Here is a 25,205-nt window from a genome sequence, read left to right as displayed (position 1 = left end):
CACTGTCCCAGGAAGCTGCATGTCTACTCCTCACCACAGGGTTTTTACTTTGGTGCCCTACTTACAATTTGGTCAGGTCCTGCTTTTAGTTTCCCTTTCAGATCTTCTTACTCAACTTCTGTTGATGAGTGGGATCATCCCATACTCATCTTTATCTTTCTGACTTAGCTCACTTAACATAATTCCTTCTAGCTCTGTCCAAGATGGGTCAGCTAAGGTGGATTCATTGTTCTTGATAGCTGCATAGTATTCCATTGTGTATATATACCACAACTTTCTCAGCCACTCATCAACGCCCATGTTCAGCGGGGAAGCAATTACAGAAGCCAGACCTTCTACCTTCTGCAACCCACAATGACACTGGGTCCATGCTCCCAGAGGGATAGAGAATGGGAAAGCTATCAGGGGAGGGGGTAGGAAATGGAGATTGGGTGGTGGGAATTGTATGGAATTGTACCCCTCCTACCCTATGGTTGTGTTAATTAATTCTTTCTTAAATAAAAAATAAAAATAAAAATAAATAAAAAAGAAAAGAGCTTAAAAAAAAAAACTAGCAAAGTCATGCCCCCCTTGGATACACCTAAAATAGACTTACTAGATTTTTCCAAAACGGAGACCCCAATTTTCATCTTCAATATTCTTGCCTTTAGGTTCATGATTAGTCAATAATTTGTTCTGCATTATATCTTAACTCTGTTTCAGTCACCAGGTTCCAGATGATACCATTATACCAACCTGACTTCCTTGGGCAGAGGACCCCACCATGTGTCTTGGAGCCCAGCTTCCCCAGACCCCTGCCCCATTAGGGAAAAAGAGAGACAGGCTGGGAGTATGGATTGACCTGCCAATGTCCATGTTCAGTGGAGAAGCAGTTACAGAAGCCAGACCTTCCACCTTCTGCACCCTACAGTGATTCTAGGTCTATACTCCCAGAGGGATGAAGAATAGAGAAGCTATCAAGGGAAGGGACTGGATATGGAGCTCTAGTTGTGGGAATTGTGTGGAAATGTACCCCTCTTATGCTATAGTCTTATCAATATTTCTATTTTATAAATAAAAATTAAAAAATAAAATTATTATTTTCAAAGACTTCCAACTATAATATTAAATGATATGAAATAAATAGAATATTTGTGGAATAGAAACAGACACAGACAAATGGGATAATATTCAGAACACCAAAATAAAACTACACATATATGGGAAAATAATTTACAACAAAAGAGCCAAGGGCCTAATCTGGAAGAGAAAATTGAAAAATGAATGCTAGAACAATTAAAGTAGACTTATCACCTTCCACAAAGTTAGTTCAAATATATTAAAGACTTGGATGTGATACATGAAACCAGAGAGTGATATTGAGATGGATGTATAGGAAGAATCTGAGAAGTCTCTTGAAGTGTAAAAAGCAAATATAAACCAGCACAGAGACCACTTCGTGCAGAAATCATTCTGAAACCTGTGTGAAGAGCTTCCACAGCAAAATATAAAGTTATAATATCCAGGAAAGATATCTCACTGTGCATAAACAGCTACAATCCAGAAGAGATTGCTAAAGTGTGGAACTTTCCTTGGGGGATGAGGGGAAAGGTTTGTGCTAAGCCCCAGAAATCCCAATCTTATAGTCTTATACCTCTAAAAAAATGAACTGGTGATTGGAAATAGTACAGTCCAAATTCCCATAATGGCAGACAACATTTTGTTTCACTCTAACAGCCTTACGGGGTGGATGCCATAGTGGATTTTTTTTCCTTTATTACATGTTTTAATAGATTTTTTTCTCCATTCCTTTCTTTAAAATATGTATTGCTTTAGCATTGTTTTATAATAATATAAAATTTGGGAGAACATAGTTTCTTATCTCTATATAAGATTCACCATACCTACCACCAAATTTTCAATGTCATCACACCAAAGATGTGCCTCTCACTAGCCCTATTCCTCCTCCTACCTACACCATAGCAACCTTAGTTTTCTTTTAAAATTTTTTATTGTTTATTTCTTTATTCCCTTTCCTAGAACAAAGAGAAATTGAGAAGGAAAAGGGAGATAGAGAAGGAGAGAGACAGAGAGACAACTGTAGACCGTCTTTACCACTAGTGAAGCTACTCCCTGCAGGTGGGGGGGCAGGGGCTCAGAGGCGGGACCTCAGGCATTGTAACATGTATGCTCAACCATATGTGCCACCACCCAGTCCCCATAATCTTAGTTTTCCCAGAAACTATTGTTGTTTTTGCAAGTTCATTGGATTTGGTTATTTATATTCTAAGTAAAAGTGAATCTGCCATAGTGGATCTTAAGTTTCATGGTAAGAAATTTTTTTTTTAAGAAATTTTTGAAGCAAACCCCTGAGGAATGATTCACTCATTTCTAGCTAAATATTGAGCCAGCTAGGGACAGAGAAATATTTATGCAGTGTGCTTTCTCCTGGCAGACAAACAGTCCTGGTCACCATAAACACATATCTAAATTCCACACCATGCTCCTAAGTGTCGCATAGCCCTGTTGAATTATAGCCAGCAAGCAGGAGGGCTCCACTGATTACACCTCTGTTGTTCCACGATCTGCAAGACTATGCTTCCTGCCAACCCAAGAGGATATTTTATTTTTTTAATTATTATTTTTATTTTTATATTACAGAATTACATGTCGACAGGGGTTTGAATCCACACCATTCCCACCACTAAATCTCTGAATCTTCATTCTCCCCATTGCATTACACCAGTTTCCTTAATAGAGTATATTTTCTATAACCAGTTGGAACTAAGGTCTGATTCGGCCTTCTTCATACCTGTTTGAGGACTCATGTTTCTGCTCCTACTCTGCCAAGGTCAACATGACTGAGAACACAGTTACTCACAATCATTGACCATTGGTTATGCCCAGGCTGGCATGGTTGTGGCACTCTGGTGCTATTTGTCCTTAATGACCTCAAACCTTAAGAAGCTAGGTGGTGGCACACCTGGTTAAGTGTACACATTACTGTGTGCAGGGACCCAGATTTAAGTTCCTGGTTCCCACCTGCTGGGGGAAAGATTCATGAGTGGTGAAGCAGTACTATAAGTGTCTCTCTGTCTCTCTCCCTCTCTACCCCCCTCAATTTATCTCTGTCCCTATCCAATAATAAATTAAATGCTTTTTAAAAGATCTCAAACCTCAGGTTGCTACTCAGTCACACTCAGGCTTATTTGATTCTTCTGTTATATCTACTAATGGATATTTAAACCACAAGGCTTGTTTGAGTTGGGTGCACAAATGGCACAGGTCACACATTGCAGTAAAATAAAAGTAGCTTTTAAATCCCATTTAATTTTGATATTGTAGCCATTACTGGACATTTGTGACTTTGAATACCTTGTCTTGCTTAGACCCTTTTGAACTGGTGCACAGAGACTACTGGATATTCATTTTGTCAAACCACTAGTTAATCTCTAGATAAGCAAGATTGGTGTCATTACCATTACCATATAGTAGTAACCACAAACCCCTAGCCTCACACAAATAAGTTTAATATGAAGCCACAGATGCCACTGTACATCTACAATATTGAACTGCAGATTGATTCATAAGCCATCTTTATGTAGTTGCTATGTCCAGTACTGGGCATAGGTGACTATAAACCCCCAATCTTGTTCATATCTATTCAAATATGGCAAAAAGAGGATACTGAATAATAATTCCACAAAACTTCTGGTCACCATCCAGGTCTGTATGAATTACCCTAGTGCTGCAACTGCTGCTGTGCACCTATAGGCAACCCATGGCAACAGGAACTTGATGCACAAATGACCTGAACATTCACAATGGAAAATCCTTTATATTTCCTAAGCCTATTCCAACTCACTACTATGTCCTTGAGATCCTGAATTTTGGGTTACTGTTCAGGTCCAGTGAACCACAGGCCTATAGATGCTTCTGGGCATAAGCTTGAACCACTGTTTACCATAGGTCCACAAGACTGGAAGACAATTACAACTGTGAATCTTTGTTGATACTCAGTTCTGTTCATGTGCAGACATGTTGTTGAGGTGGTCTGGTGTCGGGCTGCACCGCGGAGAAGAGACCGGATGTCCAGAGCAAAGGGGTACACAAATCTTTATTATAGGATGGGGGGGTTTGGTTCAGACCACGTGGAGCCAGCCGGCAATGGCCGACCACGGGGGGAGAGCAGGGAGCGAGACCTCAGAGAGGGAGAGCTGAGAGCCCAGAGAGGGGGGGGGGTGAGGGGGCTTTTTATTGGGAGACAACCAGGGGTGACGTGTAGGGCCAGGATTGGTTGAAGGGGGCAATGCTAGGGTTTCGCGCGGCATGACGTGTAGGGCCAGGATTGGTTGAAGGGGGCAATGCTAGGGTTTCGGAAGGCGTAGTAAAACCTGGGGGTGGAGACTGCATCAGAATAACTCCTCAGCAACACAGACACCCAGATGATAATGAGGAGATAGAGTTACTCACCAGCATCAACTTAGTAGATGGATCAAGACAATGATCTGTGAAATAGAACATAACTATGTAAAGTACTTGATGTGGACATAACAAAAACATAACTAATGATGATCACAGAAATGAAGAGATCAATAGCAAAGGAGATCAAGAAAGCTGGGAAAATGTAAGAACTGTACAATCATATATTATGGTGCTAACTAATATAGTGGAAACAATGGGTGAACTAGAAAACACAATGGAGAGGTTAAACAACTGAACAGTAGATACCAAATGTTGAATCAATGTGTTGGAGAATACAGTAGAAACAACTAAGTAAAAAGATGAAGATAAAGAAAATAATTAAACCAATGAAAACAACATATGATTTTTTTTTACCAAAGTATTAATCAGCTTTGGCTTATGGTGGTACTGGGGAGTGAACCCTCAGACCTGGAAATCTTTTTGCATAACCATTACGCTTTTCCCCCTACCCCAATATAAGATTTTATGGGACAATATCAAATGGAAAAACATTTGTATAACAGAGGTTTTAGAGGGAGTGGAAGCAGATAAAGAAGTAGAGCTTGGAAACTTCTGGAGGTGGGGCTATGGAGCAGCAGCAGCTGTTTTTCTCTTCTCTCCTCTCCCAGGCCAACTAGGAATACCAAAGGAGACCCCCTGGGACCACAACAAGACAGGATTAGAACGACTTTGGGAACCCACCAAATCACCAGTAAGTGCAAACACGATAGAGTAACTGGTAACAGTCCAGCAGTTTACCAGTTAAGGCAACACCTCCAGTCTGTTTTACTAACAAAAAGACTGCTGAAGGGAGGAGAGGACTCCCCTAAAACTAGCCAAATGCAACTGTGAGTCTCCATTGCTACTGCCCTCAGAGGCTGGAGCATCAGGGGGTAAGCTCTGTGCTGATATCAGGGGACAGAGAACTGACCAAGAAACTCAGGAGAAGATCTACACCTAGCAGTGTGGCCTAGCAGTGGGACTGTGTGGTGGGAGCCTTTCCACATTGTTCTCCTGATGAGAACATGGTGAATAATTGCCTCAGGACCTACAGACTATAAATGGAAACTCACAGGGCCCAGCAGTGCTGCCTGGCTTGGCAGAGAAGCTGAATTGAGCCTGAAGCTTTGAATCGTTGGGGTGTGACTGTCTCTTTGCATAACCATTGTGCTATCTCTCCCCCACCCTGCTTTGTCTTTTGGTCAAGAGTGAGTGATTGAGCTAAGAACCCTACTTATAGTTTAAAAGCCCTGAGGCTCCCATAGCCTACAGGGAAGAAAAAGAACAAAAGAGCCACTTTAACAGCCACTGCTCTCCAACTCAGCGATTAAAATAATATTGAAACAACTGTTAATTACCACAACTGTGAACTCTTTGAGTACCTTACTTAGACACAAGTCAATCCAAACAAGAGTGACCAGTAATTTGAAAAGTACTGAGAGAGTTACTTCATAAGTCAAACTCTTCCTATTTGCAGATGACACTATAGTATACATAGAAAAACCTAAGGAATACAGCAAGAAAATTTTGGAAATCATCAGGCAAGACAGTAAGGTGACAGGCTACAAAATTAACATACAAAGGTCAGTGACATTCCTCTATGCAAACACTAAGTTAGAAAAAGATGAAATCAAGAAATAAATTCCTTTTACTATAGCAACAAAAACAATAAAATATCTTGGAATAAACCTAACCAAAGAAGTGAAAGACTTGTATACTGAAAATTATGAGTCACTACTCAAGAAAATTGAAAAAGACATAAAGAAGTGGAAAGATATTCAATGTTCATATGTTGGAAGAATTAACATCATCAAAATGAATATACTACCTAGAGCCATATACAAATTTAATGCTATCCCCATCAAGATCCCAACTACATTTTTTAGGAGAATAGAACAAATGCTATGGATCTTTATCTGGAACCAGAAAAGACCTAGAATTGCCAAAACAATCATGATAAGAAAGAACAGAACCGGAGGCATCACACTCCCAGATCTCAAATTGTATTATAGGGCCACTGTAATAAGAACTACTTAGTACTGGAACATGAATAGACAGACACACTGACCAGTGGAATAGAATTGAGAGCCCAGAAGTAAGCTGCCACACCTATGGACATCTAGCCTTTGACAAAGGTGCCCAGACTATTAAATGGTAAAAGGTGAGTCTCTTTAACAAATGTTGTTGGAAAAAATGTGTTGAAACATGCAGAAGAATGAAACTTAAACACTATATTTCACCAAATACAAAAGTAAATTCCAATTGGATCAAGGACCTAGATGTTAGACCAGAAACTATCAGGTACTTAGAGGAAAATACTGGCAGAACTCTTTTACACATAATTTTTAAAAACATCTTCAATGAAACAAATCCAATTACAAAGAAGACTAAGACAAGCATAAACCTATGGGACTACATCAAATTAAAAAGCTTCTGCACAGCAAAAGAAACCAATATCCAAACAAAGAGACCCTTACGGAATGGGAAAAAATCATTACATGCCATACATCAGACAAGAGGTTAATAACCAAAATATATAAAGAGCTTACCAAACTCAACAACAAGAAAACAAATGACCCCATCCAAAAATGGGGAGAGGACATGGACAGAATATTCACCACGGAAGAGATCCAAAAGGCTGAGAAACACATGAAAAAATGCTCCAAGACTCTGATTGCCAGAGAAATGCAAATAAAGACAATAACGAGATACCACTTCACTCCTGTGAGAATATCATACATCAGAAAAAGTAACAGCAGCAAGTGCTGGAGAGGTTGTGGGGTCAAAGAAACTCTCCTTCACTGCTGGTGGGAATGTCAGAAAACAGCCTGGAAAGAGGGAAAAAAAATTCTGGGTTCTTCCTCTCGCTCAGCAGGTTAAGCTTCTTTTTTTTTTTTTTTTTTTTTGAAAAGAGAGTTAACATACAAAGCCAAACAAATTGTTGAGCAATCATGGACCCAAAGCTTGGAAAAGTGGAGAGGAAGTATTAGGGAGGTACTCACTGCAATGAATGGGGAATGTTATGCATTTAAAAAAAAAAAAAAAGAAGTAGAAACGCAAAGCAGAAATTGACTGAGTTTGGAGTATGGCACCAAAGTAAGAAAGCAGAAGTACACTAGAGTTTGCAGTGAGGTTAAGCTTCTTTTAAGGACATTAGGTATTATAATACTATGTCATTTCTTCAAAACTTCTCTGCTCCTCCTCAACTTTTATACAACACAAAATTCAGCTCCAACTGTTGACCAAAAACAGAAGTCAAAATAGATGGGTAAAATTAGGAAAACACTGGCTCCAGAGAATTAGTGTGAAGGCCAGAAACAATGATGTAGATTCAAGAGAATTTAAGAAATACATTGTCAGGAAATTTGAACAAATGTAAAGGTTTCAATTTAATACGAAGTAATGGATTATAAAATAAATGCATGAACTCAAATATTCACTAGATAGGAAAATGGAAAACATGAAAAAAACAGAGCTACACAGTGTGAAGGGCAATTTAAATGCATTCCAATTTCAAATAGCAAGTCAAGGAAGCAGGCATTTCGAAGAGAGAACACCAAGGATAGAAGACAAAATGACCACAATAAAAAAAAAAATGACCACACTCTTTGACTTCAAACTCAGAAACAAAATGTTGAGGGAAAACAAAGCAACTCTTCAAGAGACTGAAAACTCCACTAGAAAAGCATATATCATAATTGTAGGGATCTCAGAAGAAGAGGAGAAAAAGAAGAGAGCATAAACCACACTGAAAGAAATAATGGAAAAATTTTCAATTTTGAGATATGGTCTGGATATAGATATTCACTAAGTGGGGAAAACTCAAATTCCTAAATGGAAGAAAAAAAATTGCAAGCTGCCAGGGAAAGGAACAGGTTGCTTAGTTCTGTTTTGTTTGGATTTTTTTCCCCATGTTCACGTGAATCAGATGTCCAGATTCCACATATGAGTAGTTGTCTTTCATCTCTTTACTTATTTTGCTAAGGATAATCACTCCCAGTTTCATCCATTTTGTCCCAAAGGAAAAAATATTGTCTTTTTTAAATTGTAAAGTAGTATTCCATGGAATATATATCCAATAACTTAAGGTTTTTATTATCTTTGTTTATTTATTGGTTAGAGATAGTCAGAAATTAACAGGGTAGAGGAGACAGAGAAGGAGAGAGATAGATACTTGCGACACTACTTTACCACTTGCAATGCTTTCCCTCTGCAGGTAGGGACTGGGGGCTCAAACCTGGGTAAGAACTGTACTGCACTGTAACTTGTGTGCTCAACCAATTGCACCACTGCACCATCCCCTACCCCCTAACTTCTTTAGCCAGTCATCTATTGATAGGTTTTTCAATTCTTTATATTGCACATATGAGCAAAACCATCTGGCAACTGTCCTTCAGAAAAATGTAGGTCTTTCAGCGACAGATATCAGCTATCGTAATAAGTCTTTGAACACAGTAAAGTGAAAGATAAAACTCTTTGACTTCACATTTTATGCCTTCCCCCACCCCACACACATTAAAATTTATAGTCAGAGGATGAATGATAATAAAATCATTATGCAAAAGATGTTCATGCCTCAAGTTCCAGGGTCTCAGGTTTAATCCCAGATATTATCATATACAAGAGCTGGAAAGTACTCCAAAGAAAAGAAAAAAGAAAAAGAAAAGAAACAAAAAAGAATATTAAAAAAGAAAAATGGAGTTAAAGATCTCTTGTATACAGTGACAGGAGAAATACCACAGCATTGTTCCACCATCCAGGAAGATCTCTTGGGGGCTTCCATGGTGTTCACTTGTATTGCCAGGGCTCAAACATTCTACTGGCTAATTTATCTCCCATCTACCACCTCAGGTCATTCTTGCATTAGATGGTCTCAGAAAAGTAATCTCATTCAAATGTAAATAATAGGATAGCTGAATATATAGCCCTCAGACGAGATACTAAATATATATTACAAGGACAGAGTATATGAAGGAAATATACAAGAAAAATCTTGCTGCAGTCTGGAGAACTCTCAGAAGGCTAGAAGTGGACCTACCCTATGACCCTGCAATTCCCCTCCTGAGGATATAGCCTAAGGAACCAAACATACACATCCAAAAAGATTTGTGTATACCTATGTTCATAGCGGCACAATTTGTAATAGCCAAAACCAAGAATAAATCCAGGTGTCCAACAACAGATGAGTGGCTGAGTAAGATGTGGTATATATACAGAATGGAATACTACTCAGCTATTAAAAATGGTGAATTCACCTTCTTTTTTTTTTATCCTATCTTGGATGGAGCTCGAAGATTTCATGTTAAGTGAGATAAGTCAGAAACAAAAAGATGAATATGAGATGATCTCATTCATAGACAGGAGTTGAAGAACAAGGTCAGAAGGGAAAACACTAAGCAGAACTTGGACTGGAGTTGGTGTATTGCATCAAAGTAAAAGGCTCTGGAGTGGAGGGGAGAGTTCAGGTCCTGGAACATGATGGAAGACTTGGACCTAGTGGGGGTTGTATTGTTATGTGGAAATGTTATACATGTACAAACTATTGTATTTTACTGTTAACTGTAAACCATTAATCTCCCAATAAATAAAAAAGAAAAATATTGCTTCAAAGTGGGTGACATATAATACACAAGATTACAAGATGAATTTTATCTCAGCAAGAAGAAACATGGAAAATAAAAATATGCATGCTAAAGGAAGAGTTGGGCAGATATTTAGAGTTGATTGCTAGTCAAAAGAGAGAGGCAAGGGAGTTGGGCAGTAGAAAAGCGGGTTAAGCGCCAGCTGCTCAAAGCACAAAGACCAGCGTAAGGATCCCAGTTCGAGCTCCCAGTTCCCTACCTGGGGGGGGGGGGTCACTTCACAAGTGGTGAAGCAGGTCTGCAGGTCTCTTTCTCTCCCCCTCTTTGTCTTCCCCTCCTCTCTCCATTTCTCTCTGTCCTATCCAGCAACGACATCAATAACAACAACAATAATAACTACAACAATAAAACAAGGGCAACAAAAGGGAATAAATAAATAAATAAATACTTTAAAAATTGCATAGAAAAAAGAGTTCTGCCAATATTTTCCTCTAAGCATTTGATAATTTCTGGTCTAACATCCAAGGGGTCTTGAAATTCCTTGCTATTACTGTGTTACTGTTAATACATTGTTGTAGCTCTTTCAGTAGATTTTTCATGTATTTAGATGGCCTCTCCTTGGGCATGTAGATGTTAGCAATCACTAAGTCCTCTTGATTGAGTGATCCTCTGAGCGTTAAATAATGTCCATCCCTTTCTTTTTAAATTTTATTGGTTTTAAGGTCTCTTGTGTCAGACTGAGAATAGCTGGTTTTGCCCTTTTTTGTGGGCCATTGGCTTTTATGATGGTTTTTCAACTTTTCATTTTGAGTCTGTTTGTGTTGTTGAATTAAGTGGGTTTCCTGCAGACAACATATGGTTGGGTTGTGTTTTCTGATCCATCTCCCTATTCTGTGCCTTTTAATAAGTGAATTCAGGTCACTATCATTTATTGATATTATAGAATGAAGATATTTAATGTCATTATTCTAAAATTTTAGAGTGTTCTGATATATGACATGTTTATGATGATATGTTGTTTTTTTTTCTCTTAATGAATTGGGAGATGCATACGGGAAAGTGGGCCCTATCCAAGGGTTCCAGGACTGGGGGAAGTAGGGGTTCTATAGTGGAGATGTGAGGTTCCTGCTGTCTTAGGGTTCAAAAAGACAATTGATAGTTAATGTTATCATCACATTATTTGGTAATTGGGTTAACTTTGAAAAGTTCTTTGGTTAGGCTTTGCTGTACAGTATCCAGTATCTTGTATATAGCTGTGCTATTGGATGCTTCTAATCTACTTGGTCTAGGCTTTTGAGAGAGCCCGCATATCAAATACACAGCCTATATATTAAAAAGATTCAGTTTGTGTTTTGAAAAACTTTGAGACATACAATTGATTTTCCCCCTCTCATATTAATCAACTACTGATTTATATGTCTACATTTTGCTAGGAGTATGCATAAACACCATTCCCACCACCAAAAGACTGTGACCCATCCCTCCCACCCACTCCCACCCCCCACTGGTAGGGCACCAAAGTAAAAACCCTGTGGTGAGGGGTAGACATGCAGCTTCCTGGGCCAGTGGTGGATGATATGGTTTTTTATAAGAGAACGTTCAGGACTTCTTTCAGGGCAGGCTTGGTGATAGTTGATTCTTTCAACTGTTGCTTGTATGAGAAGGTTTTTATGCTTCCATTTAGTTTGAATGACAGTCTAGCAGGATACATTAGTTAAAAGCCTTTCTCGTGGTCTGGGAGGTGGTGCAGTGATAAAGCTTTGTTTGGACTCTCAAGCATGAGGTCCTGAGTTCGATTCCTGGCAGCACATGTGCCAGAGTGATGTCCGGTTCTTTCTCTGTCCTCCTATCTTTCTCATAAATAAATAAAATCTTAAAAAAAAAGCCTTTCTCATTGAGTGCTTGATAGATATCTTGCCATTCTCTTCTGGCCTTTAGTGTTTGTGAGGAGAAATCTGCTGCTAATCTTATGGGTTCTCCTCTGTAGGGGACTCTTTGTTTTTCTCTTGCAGGGTTCAAGATCCTTTCCATATCATTATTGCTTTTCATTCTAAATATGATGTGTCTTGGTGTCTTGAAGTCTGAGTTAACTCAATTTGGGACCTTCTGTGCTTCTTAAACTTTTGTGTCTTTTATGTTGTCTAGAGTAGGGAAGTTTTCAGCTATTATGTCCTAAAGAATGCTTTCTTCCCCTCCCTGTCTTTCTTTCTGGCAAGCCAATAATATGTATATTACTTCTTTTGAAGTCATCCCATATGTCTCTGTTGTTTTCAGTATCTCTTAATCTCTTTGAGATCTCTTCTTATTTTTCTCTGATTCATCCTCAATCTTGCTAATTTTGTTCTCTGCCTCACTAATTCTATTCTTTCTCCCCTCTGTTTTTTTATATAGCTCAGCTGTTTTGTTACCCTTTATACTATATTAGCTTATTCAGGGATGCATTGGATCGACCTTCCCGTGGTGCATCCTGTGAGTACCCATTCATTGGGAAAACTGACGATCCTTCCTAGCCGACTGAATCCACATGGATCCCAGTCACTTTCAAAGCCAGCAACAAGCTGTTGACTGGCTACGGAAGAAGGGCAAACGCTAGAAGAAGATTCAGCTAGTTGTGCTCTTAGCTCAGCTATTTCAGCTTTCAGCTCTCTAATTACCTCGAGATAGTGTTTTCTTTCAGTGTCTTATGTGCTGTTTCTGCATTTCTGATGCTATTACTTTCAAAAGCTTTCCTCACTCCTGTGACTAATGCCTCAATTAGTGGTTGGATGTTGTCCTTGTTCTAATGTGCTTCTATCTTTGGCGGGGGGTGGGTGGATGGTGGTTATATGGGCTTTTGTCCTGTTTCCTTTTTCCAATGTTTCTTCTTGGTTTAACCATTGTATATGATATGTTATGAGGTCCCTCTGTCAATACTATTCAATCCACTAATCACACTTGCCTGGATTGACTTGTGTCTAAGTAAATTACTTAAAGAGTTTGCTGGTATGGAAACTGTTGTTTCAATATTCTCTCCATCCTTGAGGTGAAGCACTGTGGCTGTTAAACCCTCTTTTGTTTTTTATCTTCTCTGTAGGGTATGGGAGCCTGCGGGCTTTTTAACTATAAGTAGATTTTTTTTTAAAGCTTAATTACTCACTCCTAACCAGAGGAAAAGAAAAGAGAGAAAGATAGCACAGTGGTTATGCAACAAGATTCCCACACCCCAAGGGTCCAAAGCCCCATGCCCAATTCAGCTTCTCTGACAGCAGTCAGAACCAAGAAGGGCAGTAGTCCTTACCCCTGTGAGTTTCTAAAGAAATCTTGTTTTACTCTGTGGGTTCTGAGGCAATTATTCAACATGTCTCCAAATTCATTAGGAGAACAATGTGGAAAGGCTGCCATTATACAGCCCCATTTTCAGACCACTGGGAGTATAAGTCTTCTCCTGAGTTGCCCGTTCAGGTCTCTGCCTCTGATGTCAGCACAGGGCCTCCTCACTGCTGCTCCAGTCTCTAGGGACAGTAGCAATGGAGACTCACAGTTACATCTGGTAAGCCTTAGGGGATCCTCTCCTCCCATCAGCAGTTTAGTTGTTGATAAAATTCAGACCAGAGGTGGTGTCTTAACTGGCAAACTGCAGGAATGTTACTAGTCCCTCCTGAGTAGGTACAGGATTTCAGCCCCTGGAATCTCTCCTTAGGCCCCTCTCTGTCCATGAGCCACATGTGTTTGCACTTCCCCATGACTTTATGGGTTCCCAGAGTATTCTGAGTCTTGTCTTGTGTTCTCAGGGGATCTTCTTTGTTATTCTTAGTTGATCTGGGAGAGGTGAGAGAAGCAACTGCAACTATTCTGTAGCCCTGCCTCACAGGTATTCTTAGTGACTTGGCCATCACCCACTCCAAATTTAACTTCAATCTCTATTTCTTATCCACTACTCCAATCCAAATTTCTACCCATCATACACTGCTTCTTGGAATTCTTGCCATTGCATGAAACTAATTGGAAAGAAATGTAACTCATCATCCCCTACATTTCCACTACTAGCTCCAAAATATTTATTTCTATGAATATTATTAACACCTCTGCCAAGATATCATAAGTTCAATATTTCAAAGATGGCATTAACTTGTCCCTCTTCTATGCCTGTAATATGATCACTCAAAAACTTCCATCTCTTTGTTCTTTTTTTCCCCCAATGTTCCCTTTTTTATTGTTGTAGTTATTGATGTCATTGCTGTTGGATAGAACAGAGAGAAATGGAGAGAGGAGGGGAAAGCAGAGAGGAGGAGAGAAAGATAAGACACCTGCAGTTCTGCTTCACCACCTGTGAAGCAACTCCCCTGCAGGTGGAGAGTCTGGAGCTCTAACTGGGGTCCTTATGCCAGTCCTTGTGCTTTGTGCCACCTGTGCTTAACCCGCTGTGCTACTGCCCGACTCCTACTCTTTGTTCTTTTAAATGTATTTTGCATTCCTCTGCATGCCATTTCCATTTTAGCCTTGAGCTTCATCATCATCATCATCAGTATTATTATTGCCTTCAGGGTTATCACTGGGACTTGGTACTGACACTACAAATCCATTTTTGCCATTTTATTAGAAAGGACAGAAAGAAATTGTGAGAGAAAGGGGAGAAGAAATTGAGAGAGAAAGACACCTGCAGATGTGCTTCTCTGCTTGTGAAGCTTCTCCCCATGCAGGTGTGGGGGTAAAGGTTTAAACACAGATCCTTTTGCAGGTCCTTGTGCTTAGTACTATGTGTGTTTAACTAGGTGTGCCACTGCCCGGCCCTCATAAACTTTTATGACATCTGCAACTCCAGTTTTTTTTTCTAATTGTAGTTAGAAACCTATGTAGATGCTACCAGATTCACACACTAATTTTTTTCTACCATGTCCTCAACTTATTCAATATTTGCTGATATGCTTTGAAATGCAATTTTGAATAATCTGGTTATGTTTTTGTCTATCCAACTTTATTTTCTGTTACTTGTGAACTCAGTCCTTCTACCCTAGACAAACCAGGTTCTAAGTTTATCCTGCAGGTACAAAACTAACTCCTGACAATATATTTCTGATATTTCTGCTACTAAAATGGAATTCAAGTAACAATATTAACCACTTATGGAAAGTCTTCTCAGCATGTTTGTTTCCATATCCTAGATTTTCTTTTAGGTATATCTCATTTTGTCTCCTCTGTTTAGCTTTCTCTATTCACTCCAGTTTACTTCTTTCTTCCCTAACATCTTTGCCATTAAAAGCATCACTTTAGTTTAATGTTTATTTGCTCTGAAAGTCTTGTGAGAGCAGCAGCATTGTAAATTTCCTAAGGATAGAAAGCAATCTTTACCTTACTTTGTGTCACATACTGTAATGAGTGTAAATCACATTTAAGAGGGTTAAAATGGAATAACTTAAGTTCCATTTACAATCAACCCCCCAAATAAAACACCTCAGAGTGAATTTCACAAAGGAGCTGAAAGATATTTATAGTTAAAGATATAGGATCTTGGTAAAAAGAAATAGAAAATAATACAAAGAAATAGAATAGCATCCATTTTTCTTTGATTGAAATAATCAATATTATTAAAGTAATTATCCTACCAAAAGCAATTTACAGTTTTAATGCAATACCTATCAACATATCAACGACATTTTTCAATGAAATTAAACAACTTATCTAAAAAATTGTGAGTGGAAAAAAATGAAAGTGAAAGCACTTCTGAGAAAAATAATAGAGGTACCACCATCTCCTACTTCCATTTATATTATAAAGCAATAATAATTAAAACTGGTACCAGAATAAAAATATACACTTGGATCAATGGAACAGAATTGAGAGCCCAGCAATAAGTACACACATATATAGTCATCGAGTATATGACAAAGAGGGCAAAAAGGTAGCCAATGGGGAAAAGAAGGCCTCTTCAATAAATAGTACTGGAACAACTAAAAAGTATCATGTAGAAAAATAAAACTAGATTATCATCTAACAACATACATTAAAATGAGATAAAAATGGATCCAAAATATGGATATTAAATGGTACTAGATAAAAAAATTCCTCAAGATAGTGGAGTCCATATACAGCAGACTTAAAGCATACTCAATGGGGAGAAGCTGAAAGCATTCTCATTTGGATCAGGGACAAGACAGTGATGCCCAGTATAATTATTGCTCTTCAACATAGTATTGAAAGTACTCACCATAGCAATCAGGCAAGAGAAAAGAATCAGAGGAGTACAGATTGGAAGGGAAGAAATCAAACTCTCACTATTTGCTGATGATATGATGATATACATAGAAAAATTTAACAAATCCAGCAGAAAGTTTCTGGAAATCATTAGGCAATATAGCAAGGTGTCAGGCTACAAAATTAACATACAAAAGTCAGTGGCATTCATTTACATAAATACTAAGTCAGAAGAAGATATCCAGATATCACTCCTATTCACTGTAGCAACAAAATCAATAAAATATCTAGGAATAAACTTAGCCAAAGAAGTGAAAAACTCATACACAGAAAACTATTAGTATCTATTCAGGGAAATAGAAAATGATACAAAGAAGTGGAAAGATACCTCATGCTCATGAAATGGAAGAATTAACATTATCAAAATGAATATTCTCTCTATTCTCCCCGGTCAACTAGGAATATCAAAGGAGACCACCTGGGACTGCAACAAGACAGGACTAGAACGACTTTAGGAACCTACCAAATCACCAACATCAAGTTCCAGATGCTGCCAGGCCCCCATCCTGACCACCCTGGACAGATGACTACATGGCGAAGTGTCCAGAAACCTCATCTCTCTAGAGCCCCGCCCATTAGCAAATATTAGGGACAGTATAAGTTTGTCTAGGAGTATGGATCGACCAGGCAACTGCCCACATGTCAGCAGGAAGCAGTTACAGAAGTGTGTGACTCCATCCTTTAACATCCAAAAAGAATTCTGGTCCATATGCCTAAACAGGGAAATTCTGGTCCATATGCCTAATTTTGAGGCTAGAAAATAAACAGGCAGAACCTGGGGAACATGGGCAGTACTGTGACATGCTAGAGTACTTCCTCCCCAGATACAGGGGCTTCTCATGTTATTAGAAAAAGAAGTTTTTAACAGATGTGGGTGTGGCTTAGAAAAGAAACTGAAGGGGAGTCGGGCTGTAGCGCAGCGGGTTAAGTGCAGGTGGCGCAAAGCACAAGGACCGGCATAAGGATCCCGGTTCGAACCCCGGCTCCCCACCTGCAGGGGAGTCGCTTCACAGGCGGTGAAGCAGGTCTGCAGGTGTTTATCTTTCTCTCCTCCTCTCTGTCTTCCCCTCCTTTCTCCATTTCTCTCTGTCCTATCCAACAACGACAACAACAATAATAACTACAACAATAAAACAACAAGGGCAACAAAAGGGAATAAATAAATATAAAAATAAATATTAAAAAAGAAAAGAAACTGAAGTGGGAGCTGGGCAGTAGCACAGTGGGTTAAGCGCACATGGCACAAAGTGCAAGGGCCAAAGTAAGAATTCTGGTTCAAAGCCCTGGCTCCCCACCTGCGGGAGGTCACTTTGCAAGTGGTGAAGTAGGTCTGCAGGTGTCTATCTTTCTCTCCCATCTCCATCTTTCCCTCCTCTTTGGATTTCTTTCTGTCCTATCCACCAACAACAGCTATGAGAATAATAACAACTACAACAAGTGCAACAAAGCAACAAAATGGGAAAAATGGCCTCCAGGAGTAGTGGATTTGTAGTGCAGGCTCCAAGCCCAGTAATAACTCTGGAGGCAGAAAAAAACAAAAACAGAAGCAAGCTTAGAAGTTTATAAACTGGTGCAATGGGTATGGTTTCCCTATCTCCTCATGAAAGCCCGTCAGCCTGTCAGTAAAGTTTGTAACTGAGAGCCTAGAAACAGTTAAGTTACAGCTGGTACAGGGAGAATGTAAACTGAGGTAATCCAAAACATCAGGAAAGATTTCCTGGGTACAAGAAGAGGAGGGATGAAATGAAAAATCTATAGGCTCCTGGTGGATGCCCACTTCTACATTCCAGCATCCCAGTGGCGGGCTGTGATGGTAGCCAACCTGCTCTCACCCTTATTGTCAGCTGCTGGGCTAGCAAGGGGGTGCTTTTTCCTGGGCTTGTACTCTCTGGGTTGGAGAGAACTCGACTGGAGCCAGCCTGGGCTGCTACTCATTCAGGGACGCAGGAGATAGATGACTCAGGAACCAAACACATGGTGTGAGGTAATGCAAAAGGATATATTGATCAGAGAGCCAATGCTTTTATCGGATAAAACCAGAAGTGGCAAGTCACGGAAATGGTTAGGAAAGGGGGTGGAGAAAGGCAAAAGCATGCTGGGAAGGTAGAAGCTTCCTTAGCAACTGTTGCGAGGGTTTTAACTGGTGGGATTAATGTTACCCTGCAGGCAGGGCAGGTCTCGAGGTAGAAAGAAGATAGATCAATGGGATGGGTGGAGATCCTTCAGGCAAAACAATGATTATGTAAACAACCCATAGCATCAGCAATGCAGGATAGAGCAGGGGAGAATTGGTTTAATGCCGACACTCCTCTTTCTTTTTATCTAATGGACATAGCATCAGAAATGCAGGGTGCTTTGTGAGACAGGGAGTCTGATAGGATGAGGCACACCTTTGGGGGTACTATTGTCTCTCCTTGTTCAATCTCTCAGTAGAGAGAGAGACTAACAGGATAGATGCACCCCTCAGGTTCAAACCCTGCCAAGCTCAACCACATCCTCACAATTTCCTGACAGTCAGCAACTTGATGAACTTTGTTTCTAACCAATCAGCTTGTGCCGCACCCAGTTTGATACTGATAAATGCTGTCTGCTGTTGGACAAGCTTGTGCAGGTCTGGTAGGAATAGACCTGTAGCCCGTTATTGCAAAATAAACTTAACTCCCTGCCCTCTAAAAAATGAATATTCTACCTAGAGCCATGTGCAAATTTAACTCAATACCCATTGGGGCCCCACCAATTTTCTTTTAGAAATTAAAACAAAAATTACAATCATTTATCTAGAACCAGAAAACACCTAGAATCACCAAAACAATCTTCAGAAAAATAACAGAAATGGAGGCATCACACTAGCAAATCTCAAACTATATTATAAGGCCACTGTAATAAAAATTGTCTGATACTGGAACAGAAATAAATACACAAATCAGTGGAACAGAACTGAAAGCCTATAAATAACCCTTCAAACCTATAGATATCTAATTTTTGATAAGGGACCCTAAGCTATCAAATGGAGAAAGAAAGTACTCTTCAATAAATGGTGCTGAACCACTTTACCTCACCAGAAAGAAAAGTAAACTCCAAATGGATCAAGGACGTGGATGTTACAACAGAAAGTATCAAATGCTTAGAGGAAAATATTGTTGGAACTCTTTCCTATCTAAATCTCAAGAGAATCTCTGATGATACAGACCCAAATGCAAGAAAGGCTAAATAAAAAAATAAACCAGTGGGAATATATCAAATTGAAAAGCTTCTGCAAAGCAAAAGAAACCATCACCCAAAGAAAGAGACTCCTCACAGAATGCTAGAAAATCTTTACATGCCATACATCAGACAAGAAAAAAATATATATAAAGAGATCACTAAATTTAGCAACAGAAAGCAAATGACCCAACTTAAAAGTAAAAAGAGAACATAATATTCACTATAGAAGAAATACAAAAGGCCAACAGATATGAAAAATTGCTCCAGGTCACTGATTGTCAGATAAATGCAAAGAAAGACTACTTCACCCCTGTGAGAATGTCATACATCAGAAACGACCGCGAAAACAAATGCTGGAGAGGTTTTGGGGACAAAGGATCCCTCCTGCACTGCTGGTGGGAATGTAAATTGGTCCAAACCCTATGGAGACCCGTCTGGAGAACCCTCACAAAGCTAGAAATGTACCTTCCTAGTATTTCTTCTCCTAGGGATATATCTCAAGGAACCAAACACACCCATCCGAAAATATATGTGTACACCTATGTTTATAGCAGCACAGTTCATAATAGCCAAAAAATGGAAACAGCTCAGGTGTCTAGCAACAGATGAGTGGCTGAGAAAGTTTTGGTATATATACACAATGTCATGCAACTCAGCTATTAAGAATAATGAATCTACCTTCTTTGATCCATCTTGGATGAAGCTAGAAAGAATTATGGTAAGTAAGAGAAGCCAGAAAAAGAAAGATGAGTATGGGATGATACCGCTCATAAACAAATGTTGAGAAAGAAGAACAGAAATTGAAAAGCAGGGGCCAGGTGGTGGTTCACCTGGTTGAGCGCACAGGTTAAAATGCACAAGGACCTGGGTTATCGTCCCCCGCCACCACCTGCAGGAGGAAAGCTTTGCAAGTGGTGAAGCAGAGCCACAGGTGTCTGTCTGTTTCCCTCTCTATCTCTCCCTCTCCTCTCAATTTCTGGATGTCTAATAAATAAAGAGAATAATAATAAAAAAGAAAGTGAAAAGCAAAGCAGAATTTGACTGAGTTTGGAGTATTGCACCAAAGTTAAAAGCTTGGGTGGGATGGTGTTGGGGATAGATGGTGAGGCAGACGACCTCAACAGTGTGTCCTGGAACCCTACCTTTCCAGAGCCCTACCCTACTAGGGAAATATAGAAACAAGATGGGGGTATGGATCTACCTGTCAAAGCCCATGTCCTGTGGAGTAGCAGTTACAGCAGCCAGACCTTTCACCTTCTTCTCCCCATAAAGATCTTTGGATCATATTCCCAGAGGGATAAAGAATAGGGAAAGTCATGGGTCCCTTGGAATATACCTAAAATAGTCCCATTAGCTTTTTCCAAAACGGAGACCCCAAATCATCTGAACAATTCCAGCCTTTAGGTTTTTGATCAGTCAACAATTTTTTCTGCTTTATATCTTAACTCTTTTTCAGCCACCAGGTTCCAGATGATACCATGATGCCAACTAGACTTCCCTGGGCAGATGATCCCACTAATGTGTCCTGGAGCCCTGCTTCCCCAGAGCTCTGCCTCACTAGGGAGAGAAAGAGACAGGTTTGACCTGCCAATGCCCATGTTCAGTGGAGAAGCAATTACAGAAGCCAGACCTTCCATTTTCTGCACCCCATAATGACTCTGAGTCTATACTCCCAGAGAGTTAAAGAACAGTAAAGCTATAAAGGGAGAGGTTTTAATATGGAGTTCTTGTGGTGGGAATTGTGTGGAATTGTACCCCTCTTATCCTATGATTTTGCTGGTGTTTCCATTTTATAAATAAAAATTATAAAAAAGTAATATGGAAGGTTCCAATGGAGGGGAGTGATATGGAAATCTACTGGTGGAAATTGTATAGAACTGTACCCCTCTTATAGCACAGTCTTGTCAATCATTATTAAATCACTAATAAAAAATAAAACAATTAAAAAGGAAAGATTGAAGGTCTAAATCTGGCAGAAAGTTGGAATTAGTTTCTTTGTTGGAATTCGTTTTCTTTTAGAGCATTGATGAGGCAACAGGTATAATAATATTGCACTCTTGTTTTTAAATTATTTTTATTATGATAATACATATACCATATAGAAAAAAAGACAAATAAACCTAGATCATCATCTAACACCATGCACTAAAATGAGATAAAAGTGAATCCAAGATCTGTATATTATATCAGAAAGTATAAAATATATAGAAGAAAGTTTCAGTGAAATATTGTAGGAACTTAAGATCAAAAACATATTTGGAGTTGAGTCCATGGGCATGTGAAATGAAAACAAGAATAAATAAAATGGGACTTTTTAAAACTAAAAAGTTTCTGCACATTGAAAGCAAACTATACACGGATAACCAGACAAGTCCATAACTTGGAGAAGATATTTACACATCAGACGACTGGTATCAAAGATCACTAAAGAACAGCCCAACAAAAGGAAAGAAAAAACTAATAACCCAGTAAAAAAAAAAGTGGGCAAAAGAACTGAATAGGCAGTTTTCTAAAGAAGATATATATCACAGACTTATGAAGACATGCTCTACTTCACTTATTATTAGAGAAATGCAAACAAAAACCATGCTGAGATTCTACTTCACAGCTGTGAGAACGGCCTACATCAACAAAGCAGGAAACAACAAGTATTGGCAAGCCTGTGGAGTAAGGACTACTCTCTTAAAATGCTTGTGGGAATGCAAACTTATGCAGCCCCTTTTGAAGACTGCATGGAGAGTCCTTAAATAAGTTAAAAAAAAAAGCCTACCTTATGATCCAGCAATACCACTCTTAAGTATTTATTCAAAGGATATGGAAACAATAAAAGACATATGCACCTTTATATTCATAGCCATATTATTTACTAGAGTTAAAGACTGGAAGCAGCATAAATACCCAATGACAGATGACAGGTTAAAGAAGTTATGGAATTTATAATCTGTGGAATACTACTCTGCAGTAAAAAATAAAGTGACATTGAATCTTTTGAGACAAAGTAGATGGAACTAGAGGTGACTATGCTTAGTGAAATAACGATGTGAATAACAACTGCTGGATGATTTCACTCATATGTGGAATCTAGAGAACTGTAATACATGACCATACACACACACACACACACACAAAAAAAAACAGAAACAAATAAACTGTGTCAACGACTGTGAGAATTATGGTGACAGTTAGATCAAATTTTCAGTGTTGGACTTGAATGATTTATGTTATCCTTTTAATCCCCAGCGGTACTAATTTTCTATACCAGGGAAGAATCTCATTTTTAAAATTAAAAAAAAATTATTTATTCCTTTTTGTTGCTCTTGTTTTATTGTAGTTATTGTTTTTGTTGGATAGGACAGAGAGAAATGGAGAGAGGAGGGGAAGACGGTGGGGGGGGAGAAAGATAGACACCCGCAGACCTGCTTCACCGCTTGTGAAGCGACTCCCCTGCAGGTGGAGAGCCAAGGGCTCAAACAGGGATCCTTAGGCCGGTCCTTGCACTTTGTGCCACGTGTGCTTAAGCTGTTGGGCTACCACCCGACTCCCAGAATCTCATTCTTATCCAAGATATATAGCTCTTGAACACTTAAAATCATTTTAGTTGAAAATAATCTCTTCTTTACTATTTTATTTTTGGGAAAGAGACAGACAGAAACTAGAACAAAGGAGGATATAGAAAAGGAGAGATAAAGAGACATCTGTGGTACGGCTTCACCACTTAAGAAGCTTCCACACCTCCACTCCATAAGTGTGGACTGGAAGTTTGAACCCAGGTCCTTGTGCATTGTAGCATGTGCACTTAGGCCGGTGCACCACTTCCCGGCCCTGAAAATAACTTCTAATAATAATATGTTTACCACCTGCCTATTTAACATATCTAAGCTCCCAAAAATAATTATTAAAAAATTAAGATGACATGGGTGCTTTACCTGTTTATTCCAGTTATAAAAAGTATTTAGTTAAATATTTTATGATTAAAAAGGCAATTTAAATATTTTTATTTATAAAATGGAAATCTTAACATGACCATAGAATAAGAGGGGTACAATTCCACACAATTCCCACTTAAATATTTTTATTAAAGGTAAGAGGAAAAAATGTAGCAGAAAAATGAAATGATCATTCTTAGGCTAGTAAAACACTGAAATATTAGACTGAGATTGGACTCAACCTACAAACTTTCTTTGACATATTTAGTTATTTTTAGATTCACTGGATGCCAGGTTGATTCATTTTATTTGCAGGAACTGATTAGCTAATGTAGTCACTTAAATATCACAGAAACTTAGAGGTCAGTTTTTGTTAAGAGTATGGATGTCAATATAGTAATAGAAGTAAACACAGACTCTTGCTGTATTAATCTGGCAATAATAAAATGGGAACAGTTTTTGAATGTTTGCAATACCACAAATTTAATGTTGTTACAATAGACACCAGAAATTTAAAAATATCTAGAAACAAATATTAATGAAATATTTGAAATACAATGCAAACCCAGTCTCAGGTTTAGTTACATTTGTCTTTGAATAATCACCTGGTGATTGTATAGTGTCATAGTCTCTTTCTGGGTTTCAGAAAAATTGGAACATTGGAAGATAGAAACCACTGAATTCAAGGTTTTATTAAGTTAACTAGAAATGGAATTAATCCATTTGTTTACCTGTGGAAATAGCTTCTTTGCTACTAAATGAAAAAGAAAACCTCTTGGAAAAAGATTTTGATTAAAATGTATGAATTGCTCCTTCCGTGTAAGCCTGGTCTATGTTACACATATCTAAGTTACGTATCATGCAATTTCCTTATTCATTAAAGATGTTAGAACTTTCTGTTTACACCTCTAGTCATCACTGGTCAATTTCTAGTTGTATGTTTCCAGACAATTTCTTGTTCACCTGTACTTGGAAGGATGCTGAGAGGATTCAAATGGGACAATAAAGGTGAAAGTACCTTATAAAAATATCAGCTATTTACTGTTTAACCTTCAACAAACTTCACTGAGTTGTAAATTAGGATTTTAGAACATGATGGAGGTTTATAGTGTGCATTTTATACTTTGTCCCTTTGGGCCCCTAACAAGTACAGAGGTGTTAGATTGTTAAACACTCCATCAAGTAAAAAAGAAAAACAATCACATTAGCTATCTAATTTAAAGCAGGGAATGCAGATTAGTTATGTCAAAATTAGCAAGAATTTGCTAAAAGCTGCAGTAAGAAGAACTATTAAAGTTTTCATTCTAGCATTGAAATATTGAATTGCCTTACCTGCTAGCTTCAAGATTGGTAGTTTACCGTCATTTTGAATTTCCTCTCAGAAACAAGCTCTTTAGGCCTTCAATAAGTCAAATTTATTTGTCCTCTACAGAGTAGCCTTCATTGGTGTTCCTTGAAGTAAATATGAATACCCTTTAGGGTCTTGAAATCAAACTCCATTCACAGAGTGTCTGCTCTCTAGACACATTTCCTTAAAAAGTTATTTTGCTGCTACTTTTAAGGGGAGAGAGGACAGAACATACGCTAGTCACTGTGTACAGAATCCTCTTCCTCTTTCAGATTAGTCCTCAAAACTGTTTAAAGCTTTGTTAGTACAAAGTGGGGGAGGGGTATCAAAGGAATGGAGGAAAAATAGAAACTGGAGAGTCGCAAATCAGACTGTTGTGTATATAAATAAACTTTATCTCTAACTATAGCAACAAGATCCTCAGGAATTTATATAGCTGCTTCAAGACAAGAAGTAGAAAGTTATACATAC

The 25,205-nt window shown here is 38.7% G+C and overlaps 1 protein-coding gene across 1 annotated transcript in view; it reads right to left on the bottom strand.

The window, feature by feature from the left end:
- CYSLTR1 (cysteinyl leukotriene receptor 1) overlaps positions 1–24,938 on the bottom strand; it is a 71,070-nt gene extending 46,132 nt beyond the window's left edge. The window contains exons 1-2 of the mRNA XM_007534341.2: positions 24,719–24,938; positions 4,453–4,487 (exon numbers count right to left, since the gene is read on the bottom strand). The gene's annotated coding sequence lies outside the window, so the exon portion shown is untranslated. The remainder of the gene's footprint in view (positions 1–4,452; positions 4,488–24,718) is intronic.
- Positions 24,939–25,205: the final 267 nt, after the last annotated feature.

This window comes from Erinaceus europaeus, chromosome X (genome assembly GCF_950295315.1).
Source record: "Erinaceus europaeus chromosome X, mEriEur2.1, whole genome shotgun sequence".
Classification (NCBI taxonomy): Eukaryota; Metazoa; Chordata; class Mammalia; order Eulipotyphla; family Erinaceidae; genus Erinaceus; species Erinaceus europaeus.
This window is presented reverse-complemented; position numbering and strand designations above follow the sequence as displayed.